Consider the following 17811-nt stretch of genomic DNA (forward strand, 5'->3'; position numbering starts at 1 on the left):
CAATTGCCTGGATCGTTTCCCCCTGTAACGGCCTACCCAACTCCCAGCACCATACCTCCCTCTGGCTGCTAACTGTGATATTGCTGCCCTCACTCCATCCCCGCTTTTCCGCTCTCCCAGGCACATCTCCTCAGCCTAACCAACCACAGCACCAAATCCAGACTTATGCAGTTTCTCATTCAAACTCTTGCTGACTTCTTGGTAGCAGAAAGGAAGGTCTTCTGGTCCCCCGGCAGCTCGCCCCATGGCTGAGAGCCACAAGGACGAGAGCCCTTGTGCTCGCGCCCTGCAGCTCGCGCCAAGAGGCTTGTGCCCTTGGGCCAGCCTGCCCTATATAGCAGCAGAGCCCCAGCCGCAGCAGCCCAAAGGAGATCCAACACACCTGGAGGAGAGGTGGGGAAGAGGAAAAAGACAGCACAGTCAGTGACCCACCCAAGCTGTTCCCTTCTTCCTTTATCCCATGTGAGATGACCATGCTGTGAGTTAGACACACAATGCCATCACTTTTCTAGGGAGAGTTAGCTTCCTCATTTATTGGAGATGCTCTACAGTGGGGAAAGTAGTATCATGTGAAAAGGATTCAAAAAGCATGTGTGTAGTGTAGAACATGGATGAGTCTCAAGTCAATATCTGGGAGGACTGGGAAAACCATATAAATATATGGTTGTTCCAAGGGTGTGTGTGTGTGTGTGAGAGAGAGAGAGAGAGAGAGATGAGTGGAGGGAGCTGTTCCAAAAATTTGTGTGTGGGGGTCCAGATCGAAGTGAAGCTTTTCAGGGCATTTTCTTAATGATGGGGAAATTATTGTTACAGTTCCTGTGATCTGGTTACTATTGTAACAGAACGTCCATTTCCTGTAATCTTCACCATTGAACAAAACATACTTATGCTGAGATGAAATTAGAGGTGTTTATTTTAACAGACTAAAGAATATGTACACAGAACAACAGGAGTTTCTGATCCTTTCAGCCATCTTGTGGTTGATCACACTTCGATCAGTCTCCCCTTAGTTGCCTCTTTTCCAGAATAAAGAGCCCCAGATGCTGTAGCCTAATGACCCTGTCAATTACAGACCCATTAGTTTGCTCAATACCATAAGTAAACCTTACGCGAGACAATTATACAGGAAACTTAGGGTTTGGCTGGAACAGGAAGATCTCGCTGAGGAACAAGCAAGATTCATTGAAGGGCACTCCACTATCGATAGGTGCCTAGTTCTACAGCACCTCATTGGGAAATATTCCTCCTGCAGGGTGACCTCTCTTTATGCCGCCTTTATTGATCTTAATAAAGATCAATAAAGATGGAATCGGATGATCTTAAGGCAGCTTTCGATTCCATCTCACGTGTCAAATTACGGGAGAAGTTGGAAGCCTCCTCCATTGACCAGCACCTGCTATATCTTCTTCACACCCTACATGTAGCCACATCACTCAAGGTGAGATGTAGCCCCCAAGGCCCCCTCAAAAGAGCTGTTACAATTCAGAAGGGCGTCAAGCAAGGATGCATTCTGGCCCCACTCCTCTTCAACTTCTACGTTAACTCTATGATGGGCCAGCTCAGCATCCCAGATTTCCACCCTCCAAAGCTTTCTAGGAGACACATTGCCATCCTGTTATATGCTGATGATGCAGCTATCCTCTCAAGGACCTGCATTGGCCTTCGAACAGCACAGAGGGCCCTGACGCTGCATTGCAGGGAGAACTGTCTGGAAATCAACTTTCACAAAACTAAAATTATGACCTTCACCAGGAGGCCCAATATCCACTCTTGGCAGATTGAGGGGCATAAGATCCAACAAGTCGCATGCTTCAAATACTTGGGAATAGTTTTTCATTTTGACAGCTCTAGGAAAGCTCATGGGGAACATGTGGCTCTAAATCTCCTGAGAAGCTCCTCTGTTATTATCAAATTCCTGCAGACGAGAGGAGGCCATTATGTACCCATAGCTCTTGAACTGTTCACCGCAAAGTCACTAGCTCATCTCCTCTATCATGCCCAACTAGGCCCCTTTCCCAACTTTGCGACTCTGGAACTTGTACAATCTAAATTCCTGCGGGCAGCGCTCCAAGTACCGAGATGTGTCTCCAATGCCATTCCTCGACTGGAGACAGGTCTTATCAAACTGGAGGCTAGGGTGTGGATGGCCATCCTCTGCTATTGGCTCAGACTATCCCTTTGCCCAATTGGTCTTGCCCTACTAACTCTATGCAATGATTAACAATCTAGATGGATTTGGACAACTGATACAAACATAGCTACCCTAGGTCTTTCCCCCTTGTCCTTGCTTAGCATGGGTTATGACCAGGTGAAAGGCATCATCAAGCAGCACATTATTTTGCATCTCCAGCAGCATACCTCACCCAACTGGAGGTTCCAAAGCACAGAAAGGTGTTCACTCTGGCTCACTGTCATGGCAGTGCCTTCAGCAGTGCTGAAAGACCATTATAGAAGGACTTGATTTGCAGAGCAACGGAGCCCTTGTGCCTCAGGGCATATTGAAACTACCAAGCATGTCCTCCTCCACTGTTTGTTCTATAGAGACATCTGTGCCTCCCTCATCCTTCCATTGCTAAGCAGGATATTCAAGCCAAGTCTACAGCTCCTTGTTGCTCTCTAAACCTGACATCACATATAGCATTGCCACGTACTGTTTGGCTGCAATCAGCATTTGTCGGCACATGGTAGGCAATGAGTTCTATCGGCCTCAATCTGACCCTCGGTGACTCAGGGCAGACTCTACAATTGCTCACTCAGTACTGATTCAATAGAAAGACTTATGCTCCTCCCTTTCCTACTGCTCCTTATTGCCTTTCGTCTGGCTTTTATCCAGTTTTATGATTCAGGCTTTTATGTATTTCTGTCTTCTCATGTCTTTTAATCTTGTTACATCCATTTTTATTGCCTCCCCCCCTTTATGCCTTTTATACATTTTTATGGGTCAATACTTTTCAGGCTTTTATGCCCTCATGCTTCTGGTGTATTATCTTCTACTTTTAGTATTTTTAGTATTATTCTGTACCCTTAGTACCATTCTATATGTATCATTTTTTATCTACACTCACTTTTAACATGTAATCACCCTTACACTTTATGCTGGTCTATGACCGTGATAAAGATTGATTGATTGATAGCTTAGCCTCATAAGGAAGGTGCTAAAGACCCCTGATCATCTTGGTTGCCCTCATCTGCACCTTTTATAGCTCAACAATATTCTCCTTAAGATAAAGTGACCAAAACTGTACTCAGTACTCCAGATTTGGCTGCGCCATAGATTTGTATAAGGGCATTATAATATTAGCATTTTTATTTTCAGTTCCCTTCCTAATGATCCCTAGCATGGGATCCCTAGCATGTGGCCTTTTCCACAGCTGCCACACACTGAGTCGACACTTTCATTGAGCTAGATCTCTCCTGGTCAGTCACCAACAGCACAGATCCCATCAGCATATATGTGGAGTTGGGGTTTTTTGCTTCAAATATGCATCACTTTACACTTGCTTACATTGAACTGCATTTGCCACTTTGTCGCCCACTCACCCAGTTTGGAGAGATCTTTTTGGAGCTCTTCACAATCAGCCCACACATCCAGTTTGGTGAGGTTTTTTTTGGAGCTCCTAGCAATCTGTTGTGGATTTCACTACCCTAAATAGTTTAGTGTCATCTGCAAATTGGGCCACTTCGCTGCTTATGCCAACTTCTAGATCATTTATGAACAAGTTAAAGAGCACTGGTCCCAGTACTGATCCCTGGGGGACCTCACTTCCTACTTCCCTCCATTGTGAAAACTGTCCATTTATTCCTATCCTCTATTTCCTGTCCATCAACCAGTTACCGATCCACACATGAACCTGTCCCCTTATCCCATGACTGCTAAGTTTACTCAAGAGCCTTTGGTGGGTAACTTTGTCAAAAGCTTTTTGGGAATCCAAGTACACTACAGGTGAAACTCGGAAAATTAGAATATCGTGCAAAAGTCCATTAATTTCAGTAATGCAAATTAAAAGGTGAAACTGATATATGAGACAGATGCATTACATGCAAAGCAAGATAAGTCAAGCCTTAATTTGTTATAATTGTGATGATCATGGCGTACAGCTCATGAAAACCCCAAATCCACAATCTCAGAAAATTAGAATATTACATGGAACCAAGAAGACAAGGATTGAAGAATAGAACAATATCGGACCTCTGAAAAGTATAAGCATGCATATGTATTCAGTACTTGGTTTGGGCCCCTTTTGCAGCAATTACTGCCTCAATGCGGCGTGGCATGGATGCTATCAGCCTGTGGCACTGATGAGGTATTGTGGAAGACCAGGATGCTTCATTAGCGGCCTTCAGCAATTCTGCATTGTTTGGTCTCGTGTCTCTCATCCTTCTCTTGGCAATGCCCCATAGATTCTCTATGGGGTCAGGTCAGGCGAGTTTGCTGGCCAATCAAGCACAGTACACTGTATACTTTTCAGAGGTCGGATATTGTTCTATTCTTCAATCCTTGTCTTCTTGGTTCCATGTAATATTCTAATTTTCTGAGATTGTGGATTTGGGGTTTTCATGAGCTGTACGCCATGATCATCACAATTATCCTTCCTATTCTCTTCATTTAGGCAAGACTTCCATTTTTTGAAGGAAGTCTTCTTCCCCTCTATAGCTTCCCTGGCTCTACTTGTAAGCCATGCTGCCATCCTCCTGAACTTGGTGGTACCTTTCCTCCTTCTTGGCATACATTCCAACTGAGTTTCTATTGTTTGTTTGTTTGTTTGTTATATTTATACCCCGCCTTTCATTAAGAAAATCCCAAGGCAGCTATTATTGTGGTTTTAAGTCAGTTCCATGCTTTCTGGAGTGATTTGACCCTCCTGACTTTCCCTTTCAACTTCCTTCTTACCAGTCCCCTCATTTTTTAGAAGTTTCCTCTTCTGAAGTCTGATGCATCTATGCTGGACTTCCTTGACAATTCTCTACTAGCATATATGCTGATTGATACTCTTCAAATTATTTTTGGTATGTTGTTAATTAAATACAATGTTCACAAATTTATTTTTTCTATATTTCATATATATTTTCCAGTTATTTTCAAATATCATTCTAGCAGCTGCCTACATGCATATGTCTATAGTGTTAATTTAATTCCAAGATCTGATTGACAATCCTCCAGAACTTTCTAGCTCTCTCATGACTACCACATATGATAAAAGTTTACCAGCTGCAAGTTTTATATATCTCACAGAGTAATACATATAATTGGGCAGCCATTTAACAGCAATTTCCCCTAATATTCAAAGCTACTGAAAATAGGGATCCTTAATGATCATTTGGAAGACCTGGAACTTCCTTTTGCAAGGAACTTCTACCCCATTTGGACATAAAAGAGTTATGCAATTCCATTTCCCACTCCAATAGAATATTTTATAAATTTGGTATTTTTCTCAGTTCTATTCCCCGCCCCCCATACATTTTTTTTCTGAGTAGATTGTGTCTATTTTTTGAAAAATATATACTTTAATTGGAGATATTGATAAAATGGTGGACTTGTTCCCATAATATCAGAGATTTCATCAAATGCAAAAATACAATCCTCCTACAATTTTTAATTCAGTTTATGTGATTACTATATCAAAGTTTCCAAATTAAAATGTTTCTCATTAGTAACTGAAGCAATTGGCAATATATATTGAACACTTTTATGTCTATATTATCCCAAACATATAATATAGCAGGATGGGATATAATAAAGTTATCTTTTCTGTAATAATTTCTCTCTTTCTTCTACTTATCCATTCTGTTGTCTCAATTAAGAATTGACTCTTGTCTTGTTCTGCTGGATAAATACATTCAAGGAGCCATGTCTCTCTCTTTATATGGCAGTAATAATACTGTATTTACTCAAACAGAGGACAACGCTGAATATAAAATGACCCCTTTGAGACAAAACGGTTATCTAAAGTTATACTTCTGTTTAACAAAAAGAAGGAGGACTCTGAATTTAAGATGACCCACCAATTCTAACATCAAAGAACTTTGGAAAAAACTAGTCTTGGATTCAAGTGAATACAGTATATGTTTTCTGTCCTTCCTCCAAGAAGCTCAGGGCAATTTATATACTTCTTCACCTAATATACATGTACACATATTAAATATTTTAACAGAATAGTACAGCTAGGGCATATCACAACATACCATCAATAATCATCTATTATTAAATTTTAATTTTAAAAAACTTATTTTTCTTATCCCACCTTTTACCAAATTTCCCCTCTCATCCTTCCTCCATGGAGCTTTGGGTTCTGCCCCGCCCCAATTTTATGCTTACAATAACCCTGTGGGATGGATTAGGCTGAGAGATAGTGACTGGCCTGAAGAGCCTTCATGGTTGAATGGGGATTTGAATCTGGATCTCCACATTTCTGGTTTAAAACACTCTAACCACTGCATAACACTGGCTCAACTGGAGTAGAACATTAAAAACAGTAATTTAATAAAATACTACAAAAATCCACAACCATACTTTGGTTTCTTTTAAAATCTTCCAACTTTACAACAAATCTACAGTAATTACAACTGGGATGTGTGTGGGGGGTGGAGGGAGAATCAGTACAGGTAAAGCAAACTCCACCATTTAGATACTTGGAAAAAAATTAAGGAGGTGGCTAAGCAGCATCAAATCCCAATGCTGCTTAGCTTGGGGGATCAAAGAGTCTGCCAAAAGTATCACCCTTATCCTTGCTGCTTCCTGAAGCAGTGACTCTATCTCCTTTGATGTTGCCCTTTCAGCAACAAGTGTCACTAGTGGCAGTCCTAGGGGAAATTAACAGTTCCTGGAAATTATTTGATGCCAACTTGGGGTAGGACTTCCTCTCACTCTACCACTGATGCCATGCAGTTGACTCTGTTAGTGGCAGTCAGGACCTAATGTGCCCAAATATGTCAGCCAGTCCTCTCCCCATTTCTGATGTTTCAGCTGAGTTATTGATTTCTCCTTGAGACCCATGGCAGCCTGGTGAAAAAGAACACCCTCAAAGCTGCAGTTCCCAAGGGGTGGGACTAGCTTTCATCCTGTCATTTGACGTCACACATCCCCAATAAATCAAACCAGAATGTCAGTAAAAGCACAAATAGAACCATGAAATGCATACCCCATATGAAAGTAACAAAATCTATCATGCATCATAGAAGTGACTATTCAAAATAGTTGTACAGAAAGTTAATGTGAATCCTGCCTATTTCAGTATTTTACTGCAGCCTTGTATAGTTGTATTCCACACTATATTATTATTATTATTATCTTGTTTACACAGTCAGACAGGTGTTATTGACTGGTTTGTTTTATCCAGACATGAAGTCCTTCCCAAGGACCTGGGATGGCTGAATTTTATTGTCAATTGTTATAGATATCGTCGCAGAATATAGGCTATTCCCAGTAAAGCTGCTTTTTGTAATTGGCTGATGGTGATTTCTGTGGCCCCTATGGTGTTGAGGTGCTCTTCAAGGTCTTTTGGAACTGCACCCAGGCAGCCAATGACCACTGGGATTATTCTGGTCTTTTTCTGCCACAGCCTTTCAATTTCAATTTGTAGATCTTTGTATTTGGTGATTTTTTCTATTTCTTTTTCTTCTATTCTGCTATCCCCTGGTATTGCTATGTCGATTATTTTCACTTGTTTTTCTTTCTTCTCGACTACAGTGATATCTGGTGTATTGTGTGGCAGATGTTTGTCTGTTTGTAGTCGGAAGTCCCATAATATTTTTACATCTTCATTTTCTACCACTTTTTCAGTTTTATGGTCCCACCAATTTTTCGCTACAGGTAGCTTGTATTTTTTGCAGATGTTCCAGTGTATCATCCCTGCTACCTTGTCATGCCTTTGTTTGTAGTCAGTCTGTGTGATATTATTATTATTATTATTATTATTATTATTATTACATTTATATCCCACTCTTCCTCCAAGGAGCCCAGAGCGGTGTACTACATACTTGAGCTTCTCTTTCACAACAACCCTGTGAAGTAGGTTAGGCTGAGAGAGAAGTGACTGGCCCAGAGTCACCCACCTAGTTTCATGGCTGAATGGGGATTTGAACTCGCGTCTCCCCGGTCCTAGTCCAGCACTCTAACCACTACACCACGCTGGCACTATTTCTATGGGAAGGAACCTGATCATTCATCCTGCCTACATAGTTCATCAATACTGACATTGCCGGGATAATCTAGAACAGAAGCAATTGCTTATGGCTTTCCCCACTTCTGCTTCAGCCTTGGTTCATATATTACCAAGTCCTCTAGTGCTGCATGAGTAGGTTGGTGTCCCTCCCCTACCCCTCAAGCTCAACATAACATGCTCCAAAACTTAATTGTACTGAGGCCTCCCTTATTCCACAACAAAGGAGGGAGAAATTGTGGGAATGGGGACCACACGCAATTAGACACTAGTACAGAGAACCTGAAATGCATGGCGGAAGTGACTGTTGCATCTACTCTTTCACCATGTAAGGGCCGTTGATGCCAGTAACACATGTCGGTGACAAAAGACATGTTGAGAAAAGAGCTAGTGACATTTTTAAAAGAAGAAGCCTGGAAGGGGTCAGATCCTGCAGGTATCAATTTCTCCCCCACCTGACCAGCCATGCTGGCAAATTTAGTTTAAGGAGAGCAAAATTCTTCCTTATGGTAAGGAATGTTAAAAAATGACATTTGCACTATAGTTTTATGTGACATTGTTGCAGTTTATTAGAACATATATCCTTTATGGAATCTTTTGAACAAAAACTGTAGTCAGCTTAATCGGAACACTTTTTCTGTAAATACTGCATAGGTTTCTCTCAGCTGCTTTTATTTTTAGAGGCACTGATTGGGCCAAGCAAGAATCAATATTTGTATTCCGTGTGTCTCTTGTGATAAATGCCCTCTGTGATGGGGCAAAGCAGTGTCACCAACCACAATACGTAAAAAGACAAATCTGGCAAGTCAATTGCTTCTATTTATATCCCTTTGTAATCAGACTGTAAAATCTGGTGTTGAGCTTTCGTTTCCCAAGCCTTCTTCTGGCAACTCCTTCTGCTTGGTTCCCCTGCCCCTAGCAACGGCTTTGTTGCTAACTTACTATCCAGTTTAAGATGCAGGTTTGGCTATCTCGGGACACTTGTGTTTTGAAAGCTTTATACAAAGAAATCATTCTCCCCTAAATAATCAGTCTATTAAATTAAAGAATGATTCTGAAGCACTGGGGCAGTGCAGTATTAAGGAATTACAGGGCAATTCTCACTTTATCTTGTTAGATGAAAGATGAAATGGATTGCAATTGTTTTTTGCCTTGTCCCTAAGAATGTGATGTATATATAGGAAGATTGTTCTTGCAAGACATTTTACAGTTGGGAATAGGCACAAAATACATGTGTCAGTTAAGTTATAAAGGGGCATACAAAAAACTGTAGTTATAAAGCACACACAATCTTTATCTTTGTAATTTAACGTTTCACCCCTCTGCCCCCACAACACACACACACACACACACCACTTTAAAGAGAAAGCCTCACTTTTCACAGCAAATGTTATAGGTGAATGTTACAGATTCATACTGGGATATTTTGGACCCAGATACACAATATCTGAAAGCAGCAGCCCTGAGACATAAGCATGACAATACAAATAAAAGAACAGGCGGAATTAAGCACATCTGCTTAGTTGTTCATTGCAATAAATTGTTTTATTTAGTTGGGGCATACCATCTACTAAACAGATGGTGCATTTGTCCCAAGCTCTGTTCCTTATGTGGGTGCTGCTGCTGTCAGTACTGGGAGGGGGGAAGTAACCACAAGACATCTTACCAACTGAGTTACCTGTGTTTGGCAGGCAACTACTGGTCCTAAGTGGGGGAGCACACGAGACCCCTGCCCTCAGGGCTACATTCAAGCTTCTCACCAGTTCATGTTTAAAATGAGGAATAAATAAAGCCAATAAATAAAGCCATTAATTGGTTTGAGTGGTATCAAGCTGGCATTCTTTGGAAACTTGTACATAAATGCTGCCATTCTTATGGGACTGACAAAAGGTCAAATATGTTCCATTTCAGCCAAGCTACCAAAATTGCATATTAATGTTGTGAAACAGAGCTGTACATAAGAATTCTAATTTGCTTGTTTTAAGAAGAATACTGTGTACATGTATCTCTTTGAACTGAGTCAAAATTTGTGTGAATTTTGGATAGAAATTGTGTTTTTGTCACTATCAAAACTGTATCCCAGTTTGCTGTGTAATATACATCCAGCCACTTTTCTAACTTTAATTTTAATTATGTTTTTATGCTTTCATAAATAGCACATTATATTGTCATTCTGGAGCAGTAATGTGTGGAGGAGCTTTCTCTCTTTTAGGAGGAGCTTTCTCCTCGGTACTTAATTATTGCAAAAAGCTAGAATCTGGGCGAAGGACTGTAGGTCAGTGAGCCTCTCTAACTTTCTGACCATTTAGAAAAGTTTATAAATGAAGTTTATAAATGAAAAGTTTATAAATGAAATGAAAAGTTTATAAATGAAAAATAGAAGATCTTCAATGAAAAATAGATCTATATATTAAGCTTCCATAAGCTTGCACCTCTTGCTTCATATAGCCTCAACAGTATTTACTGATACAAATCCATTGTAATGTTCTGAGCTTGATAACTGATGCTATAGATAATTGATTTCCACATTGTTATATAAGCAAGCCATGCATCGTATTCCCAGTCTAGCAGGGACAGCCCTAAAGTTACATCTGCCCTCAGCAAGAGTTCAAACTCTTAATCTCTCTCTCTCTCGCTCCTTTTTAAAAAAGAAAATTAACTTACTGGAGTGATTAGTTATCACTAAATAAAATCAAGAAAAATACAACGAAGTTGGTTCTGTAACCAGGCTGTAGAATCTCTCAATGTAATCTGTAGCAAAGCAGGAGATAAGGGGTGTGCACAAAACCAGTTTGTCCAATTCGGTTCAAGTCTGGACCAAGCTCAAACAGGACCAGGTATGTTCAGTTTTGTGCACTCCCAAACCCTGCCCTCCAGGTTCAGCTCAAGTTTGAGCTGGTCCAGGGTTTGAAAAGTTTTTTAAAAAATGTAAATCACTGCCAGGTCTGGGGTAACTTTGCTTCCTCCAGCAGGTGCTGCAGCAGCCACAGGAGATCTCGGAAGCTTTCTCCTCTCCCCAGCAGCCTCCCCCAGGTTTTATGGGGCCAGTTCAGCCTATTTGGGGGCCTTTTTGGCCCTCTCGCAGTGGCCATTTTGAAGGCTGCCGTGCGTGCGTGCCTGAACCAACCCCATAAAGACTGGGGGGGGGGGTATTTCTTTTTGAACCCTGGACAGGATCCGAGCCAGCTCCTGAACCCTCAAGCCAAAATGGTTCTATGGCAAACCAGCTCGATCTTGAGCTAGTTTGCACATCCCTACAGGAGACTACCTTATTGTGATCAGTTTCAAAACATGTATATGTTGGTATGAATTACAGCCAACTTATTTTTTCAGAGCTTACCATAGATAGATAGTTGGATTGGGCTAAACCAGTGATCTTTACATACAGAATTATCTTTTGCTTTATTTTTATGTGCAGGTCAGCATCTCTGCCCATGCTTTTATATAGATGATTTGGCTGTGAAGCACACTGTACAGTAGGCCACTTATTAAGACCTATCTCCTAGTCCTGATTAGCATTGTGCCCATTCATTGCTTCATGATTCCTGATCCCTGCTTCATCATTCCATGGCATCTCCCATTTTACATAAATTCTATGCCTCAGAGAGAAGCTTTATGTTCATGGTAGAGCATGTGCATTTTGCTTGCAGACAGCCCCAGATCCAATCCCTGGAAACTCTATGTAAGGAAGTTGGGTATCAGGAGTTGTGTTCAGACCTCTGGAGATCTCCTATCAAGTGTTCTAGGTTCAGTATAAAGTAACAATTAGGGATGTGCACAAACGGAGGTTCTTGCATAGGTTTGGCATCAAACCAGTTCAGGCAAGGGCCAACACCCCATGCATGGCAGTGGTATGCATATGGCCTCTGCTGAACACACCATGCTGACCATGCAAATGGCATCCATGCTGCCGCCGTGCACAGGATGTTGTGGGGAGCGCCGCTGCAGCAGGAAGCTGCATGGAGCAGTGGGAAGCAGGTAAGGACCTGCTGTACTCCCGGAGTGTCTTTAGACTGCAATATTTTAAGTGATGAATATGCTTCGGTGAAATACATAGTGTGGTTATTACCTATAAAGCCCTTAACGGCTTGGCTCCAGGGTATTTAAGAGAGTGCCTCCTCTGTCATAAACCTTGTCGCCTATTGAGACCATCTTGAGACCATCAGTTACAGTTGCCTCTGGCTCGTTTGGTGGTGACTCAGGACTGGACCTTCTCTGTGACTGCCCGGGGCTTTGGAATATGCTCCCTGTCAAAATAAGATAATCTCCATCTCTGTTTGCTTTTAGAAAGACCCTCAAAACACACCTGTTCTTTCAGGTTTGTAACGGAAATTAATTTTAAACTTTTAATTGTTTTTATCCCATGAAATTGCTTTAACCTTTTATTCCCTGAAATTGTTTTCTCTTTACTGTGTTTTATATTTGTTGTTTTCAATTGTGTACACCACCTACAGAAACACAAATCAGGCGGTGTATAAATATGATAAATAGATATGCATTCACATTTCACAGCAGTGTTCACACTGTCACCACAGAAACACTCAGATCCACTGTCAGGTTCATAACCTGCACTCACAGGGAAGAGCCAATTGTGTGACTCTAATCATGTCATTGCTACAATTTCCATGCAGCCAGCAACATTTTTAGGTGTTTAATTTAAATAGCAAGTGTGATGCTTGTTTTTTGTATGTGATCTAAATGTCCTTTCTTGACATTGTGCTTCTGTTGTGGGACTAATCCCTACCTAGTTTTGTAAATAGGCACTTTTCTAAGTACAAAGTTTCCTTCGTGCACATGTTTCTTCTTTTTTCTACTTTATTCTGTGCCCACCTGTAATGTTGGAGCATTCCTCCAGACCCTTTTTTTAAAGGTTGCAAACAGCAGCAATCATTTATACATTTTATTACCCTGCCACTTCATGAACTGCTTTTTCCCCCTTGTACCACCACTACTCTGTTATGCAACCCCCTCATTCCAAATCCATTATGTGAGGATGAGAGAGTTCATTGTCAGCACTGGATACAGCTGGCAGAAATATTGCAGGAGTAATAAAATACATTTGGTGAATACATTTGGGCAGGATTCTTGATTGTGCAGCAAGGCCCTGAAGCTACACAGATCAAAATAATGTTAATTGTGTGGGAAAGTCTTGGCTTTGTATGTTCCCTGTGCAAAATACTCACGGAGTTACGCAAGAACAAAACACCTGAGATTGTATAGCTATTTGGAGAATGTCTGCATTATGCAGTCATGGAATTCTACAGTTTCTATTTTCTGAAATGAGTAATCTTTGATTACATTCCATTACTTGTTTGATAGAGAAAATAATGCAAATTTTCCCAAAGAAAAAATAAGTCTGAATGAGATTTTTGGTCTCAGGACTATAGAAGGACATTTAATTGAGAGTGAACTTTTCCATGCTAAGTACACTAATATATCCGCTTAAATTTTATGCTCTAATCATTAAATTTGCTGTGTACATTAAAGCAGTAAACCATTGTAATAGTGTGATATAAGAGCCAAAGCACTGAATATATCATGAAGAAAACCTGGGTTGAGATCCAGGCCAGGCCATGAAGTCATTTGATGGCTTTAGATAGGGGTGGAGCCACCATTGTGTGGTAGGGGTGTGCTCGGAACAATCTGGCCTGGTTTGGTTTGGTTCAGCACCACCTCAAACACCACCCCCACCCCTGGATCAATTCAGTCCAGGGAAGTTTGCGGAACAAATCGTTAAAAAAAATTAATTTAATTTTTTAAAAAATTCAACTTACCCCCGGGGGGGCTTCATTGAGGTGGTGGGGAGGAACCATGGAGGTTCCCCCTCACCCTGCTGGCCTCTGTTATTGCAGCCATCACCCAATTTGGGAGGTCTTCTGCCCTTTCCAGGCCTTTCAGCTGGTGTGGTGGCCAGTTTGGAGGCAGCTGCAAATGTGCAAATGGCCCCTGGGTGGCCTGACCCAGCCACGCAGGGGCCATTTATGTATGTGTGGCAGCCTCCAAAATGGCCACTGCGCTAGTTGGAAGGTCCCCAAAGGGCCAAAGACCGCCTGAACTGGGTGATGGCTAAAATAACAGAGGCTGGCAGGGTGCAGGGGAACATCCATGGACCCCCACCACAACCTCAGATAACCCCCCCCAGGGTATAACTTGGGAGGGATTACTATTTGGTCCACCAGCCCCTCCCCCCACCCCGTCCCTGGATCGGCTGGGGAAGGTTTAGCCCAGAGTCGAGCCGAACCAGGCGTGGTTGGGCTTGATGCCGAACTGTCGATCAAAACCAGCTTGAAGTTGAACCAGTTCAGTTCCAAACCTGTTTGCACACCCCTATTGTGCAGGGGAGGTTTTCTTCAAAGAACCAGGCCGCTATGTCCAGGGCCGTTCTTGGCATCTCAGCCACACCCCTGCGTCTAATGTAGATGTGCAGGGGGCATGGTCGCATTTGCAAATAAATAGCATCCAGACCTCTCAGTACCTCTAAGCCTAACTTAGCAACATTGAGGAAAGGAGAGAATGAGATATTTCCCTGTAAACTGTGCTGGTCTCTTTGGAGAAAGAATGGGATGCAAATGTGAAAGCAAGACATACATACAAGATATTTTAAAAATTACTAAGTTAACACAGACCTCAGTGTAGCCACAGAAATAAAAGAATTACAATTTCAAAGCAGAAACAACTGGTTGTCAGCCTGTGAGGAATTATTTCTAAATTCCTGAATATTGCTTACCAATGGCACTTGCTTTCAAAGGTGTAGCATACTGTGAAAGTGAGTCAAGGACTACAGGTTGTACTTAGGAGCATTAGTTTTAGAATGAGTTTGGTGGTGGAATTATTTATATGATAATTCCTGCCATCTCTTGATAATCTAAATGTCTGGAAAGGTTGGAATTCATCAACATGTAATGAATTACAACAAAATATTGCTTCTTATGCTCTGTAAGAGCCAAGCTGTGAGATGGAAGAGATAATAATCTGAAACAAGTCATGAGATTTGCAGTTCAGTGATGATTTATCTAAATTGGTCTAAATATTACACTCTTCATCATTTTGTAGTGATGGGAGCTGGTCTCATGTTGGCAGTGGAGAATGAAATCAATCACTTCAATAACACTGTTTTTCTTAAAGATTTGTGAATAGATTTCAAAGTTCCTGAGGTGACAAATCTTAATTCCTCTATTGTGCTTGTATATAGTTAGGTACTTTTAAATATCTCTACATTCATATAAAGCTTGAAACTAAGGATGTACAAAACCAAACTTTCCCAATTACTTTCATAAATATATCCACCTTGGTGAAAAGTAATATTATGTATTTAGAACACTTATTGGCAATGGTGAATCAGGGCACTTATCAGTAATTGGAAATCTGTTGCTGTACATATGACACATGATAATTTGAAAATAGAACTTATCTTTGGGAAATGAAAATAATAGGTATTTGTTAGGCCCCTAATTGAAGCCTAATTAGAACATAAGAACAGCCCTGCTGGATCAGGCCCAAGGCCCATCTAGTCCAGCATCCCGTTTCGCACATTGGCCCACCAGATGCTGCTGGAAGCCACAGGCAGGAGTTGAGGGCATGCCCTCTCTCCTGCTGTTACTCCCCTGCAACTGGTATTTATTTATTGGATTTATATACCACCCTACCAAAATGCTCTGGGTGGTTTACAAATTAAAACAAACCACTAAAACAATAAAGAGGCACCCAGCCCCCGAGGCTGGAGGTGGCCCACAGCCCTCCAACTAGTAGCTGTCAATAGACCTCTCCTCCATGAAGTTAGCCAAACCACTCTTAAAGCCATCCAGGTTGTTGGCTGTCACCACATCTCATGGCAGAGAATTCCACAAGCTGATTATGCGTTGTGTGAAAAAGTACTTCCATTTGCTGGTCCTAGATTTCCTGGCAATCAATTTCATGGGATGACCCCTGGTTCTAGTGTTATGGGAGAGGGAGAAGAATTTCTCTCTATCCACTTTCTCCACACCATGCATGATTTTATAGACCTCTATCATGTCTCCCTGCAGTAGTATTTTTTCTAAACTAAATAGCTCCAGGTGTTGTAGCCTTGCCTCATAAGAAAGGTGCTCTAGGCCCTTCATCATCTTGGTTGCCCTCTTCTGCACCTTTTCCAGTTCTACAATGTCTTTTTTTAGATGTGGTGACCAGAATTGTACGCAGTACTCCAGGTGTGGTCGCACCATTGTTTTGTATAAGGGCATTATAATATTAGCAGTTGTATTTTCAATTCCCTTCCTAATGATCCCTAGCATGGAATTGGCCTTTTTCACAGCTGCCGCACATTGAGTCAACACTTTCAACGAGCTGTCCACCACGACGCCAAGATTCCTCTCCTGGTCAGTCACCGACAGCTCAGATCCCATCAGCATATACTTGAAGTTGGGGTTCTTCATCCCAATGTGCATCACTTGACACTTGCCAACACTGAACCGCATTTGCCACTTGGTCGCCAACTCACCCAGTTTGGAGAGATCCTTTTGGAGCTCTTCACAATCAGTTATGGATTTCACTACCTGAAAGAGTTTGGTATCATCTGCAAATTCGGCCAGCTCGCTGCTTACCCCAGCTTCTAGATCATTTATGAATAAATTAAAAAGCACCGGTCCCAGTACAGATCCCTGGGCAGGGGCATATCTAGGGTAGGGCAGGCAGGGCACGTGACCCTGGCGCCACTTGAAGGGGGCGCCATTTTGTAAAATTATTTTTTTTTTAAAAAAGGCTGCCAAAAACAAAATGGCCACCGTGCATGCTCAAATGGCCTCTGTGATGCCCTAGGTCATGCCAGGCCTTGCAGAAGCCATTTGAGCATGCACGGTGGCCATTTTGTTTTCAGTGGCCTTTTAAAAAAAAATTATTTTTAAAATTGGCCACTGCAAATGCTGAAATGGTCCCTGCGAGGCCCTAGAGGCCAGCGGGGTTAGGGGGAACCTTTGCACCCCCCAGCCTTTAGGAAGCTCCCCCCAAAGGGTCTACAGGTAAAAATAAATAAATAAATATAATATAAGACACTGTACACATATTCAGATTGGCACTATGTACAGAGAATCAGGGCTTGTGAATGCGGAGCTGACGCTTATGAGCTAGGATTGTATTCATTTGCTCTTACTTTGTTTCTTGTGATAAGTGAGTTAAATGTGATGTCTTGCTAATATGGCTATTAATGGTGAGTTTGTCTTTGAATCAATGTGAAATCCTTAAGTTTTATCGCATGTTCCAGGAACTTAATAGATTTTTCTGGGATTCTTTTTTGGTAGTGGTAGTCTGGGCAAGATCTGGAACTCATCTGCAGAACCAGCATGTTTCTATTTTTCATGGTTTGGTCTGGGAATTTCATGTCAGTGAGTCAGTGAGAGACTGAAGCAGCTTTATATTATAGATACTCAATTTCAGCATTGCAACAGTGCTCTCAATTCAGATTCAATTTTGCCTATGTGAAATTGCTGCATTTGCTTCAGAAAATGAGGCCTTGTAAGGAAAGTGCAGAAGTGGGAGGGGAAGAGAATTGTAGTGACTATGCAATATGATTTCTAAGAGCTATAAATGATGCTGAAGGAATGGCAAACATCAGTACCACATGTGATTTCTAAGGCTTGATATCAGTGTGTTTGATCTACTTTCTGAAAGGGAGAAGGCT

At 41.6% G+C, this 17811-nt stretch overlaps 1 protein-coding gene across 2 annotated transcripts in view; it reads left to right on the plus strand.

The window, feature by feature from the left end:
• Positions 1–17811, plus strand: part of FMN2 (formin 2) — a 293915-nt gene that overhangs the window by 31165 nt on the left and 244939 nt on the right. The gene's annotated exons all lie outside the window — the stretch shown is intronic.

This window comes from Hemicordylus capensis, chromosome 1, assembly GCF_027244095.1.
Source record: "Hemicordylus capensis ecotype Gifberg chromosome 1, rHemCap1.1.pri, whole genome shotgun sequence".
NCBI lineage: Eukaryota > Metazoa > Chordata > Lepidosauria > Squamata > Cordylidae > Hemicordylus > Hemicordylus capensis.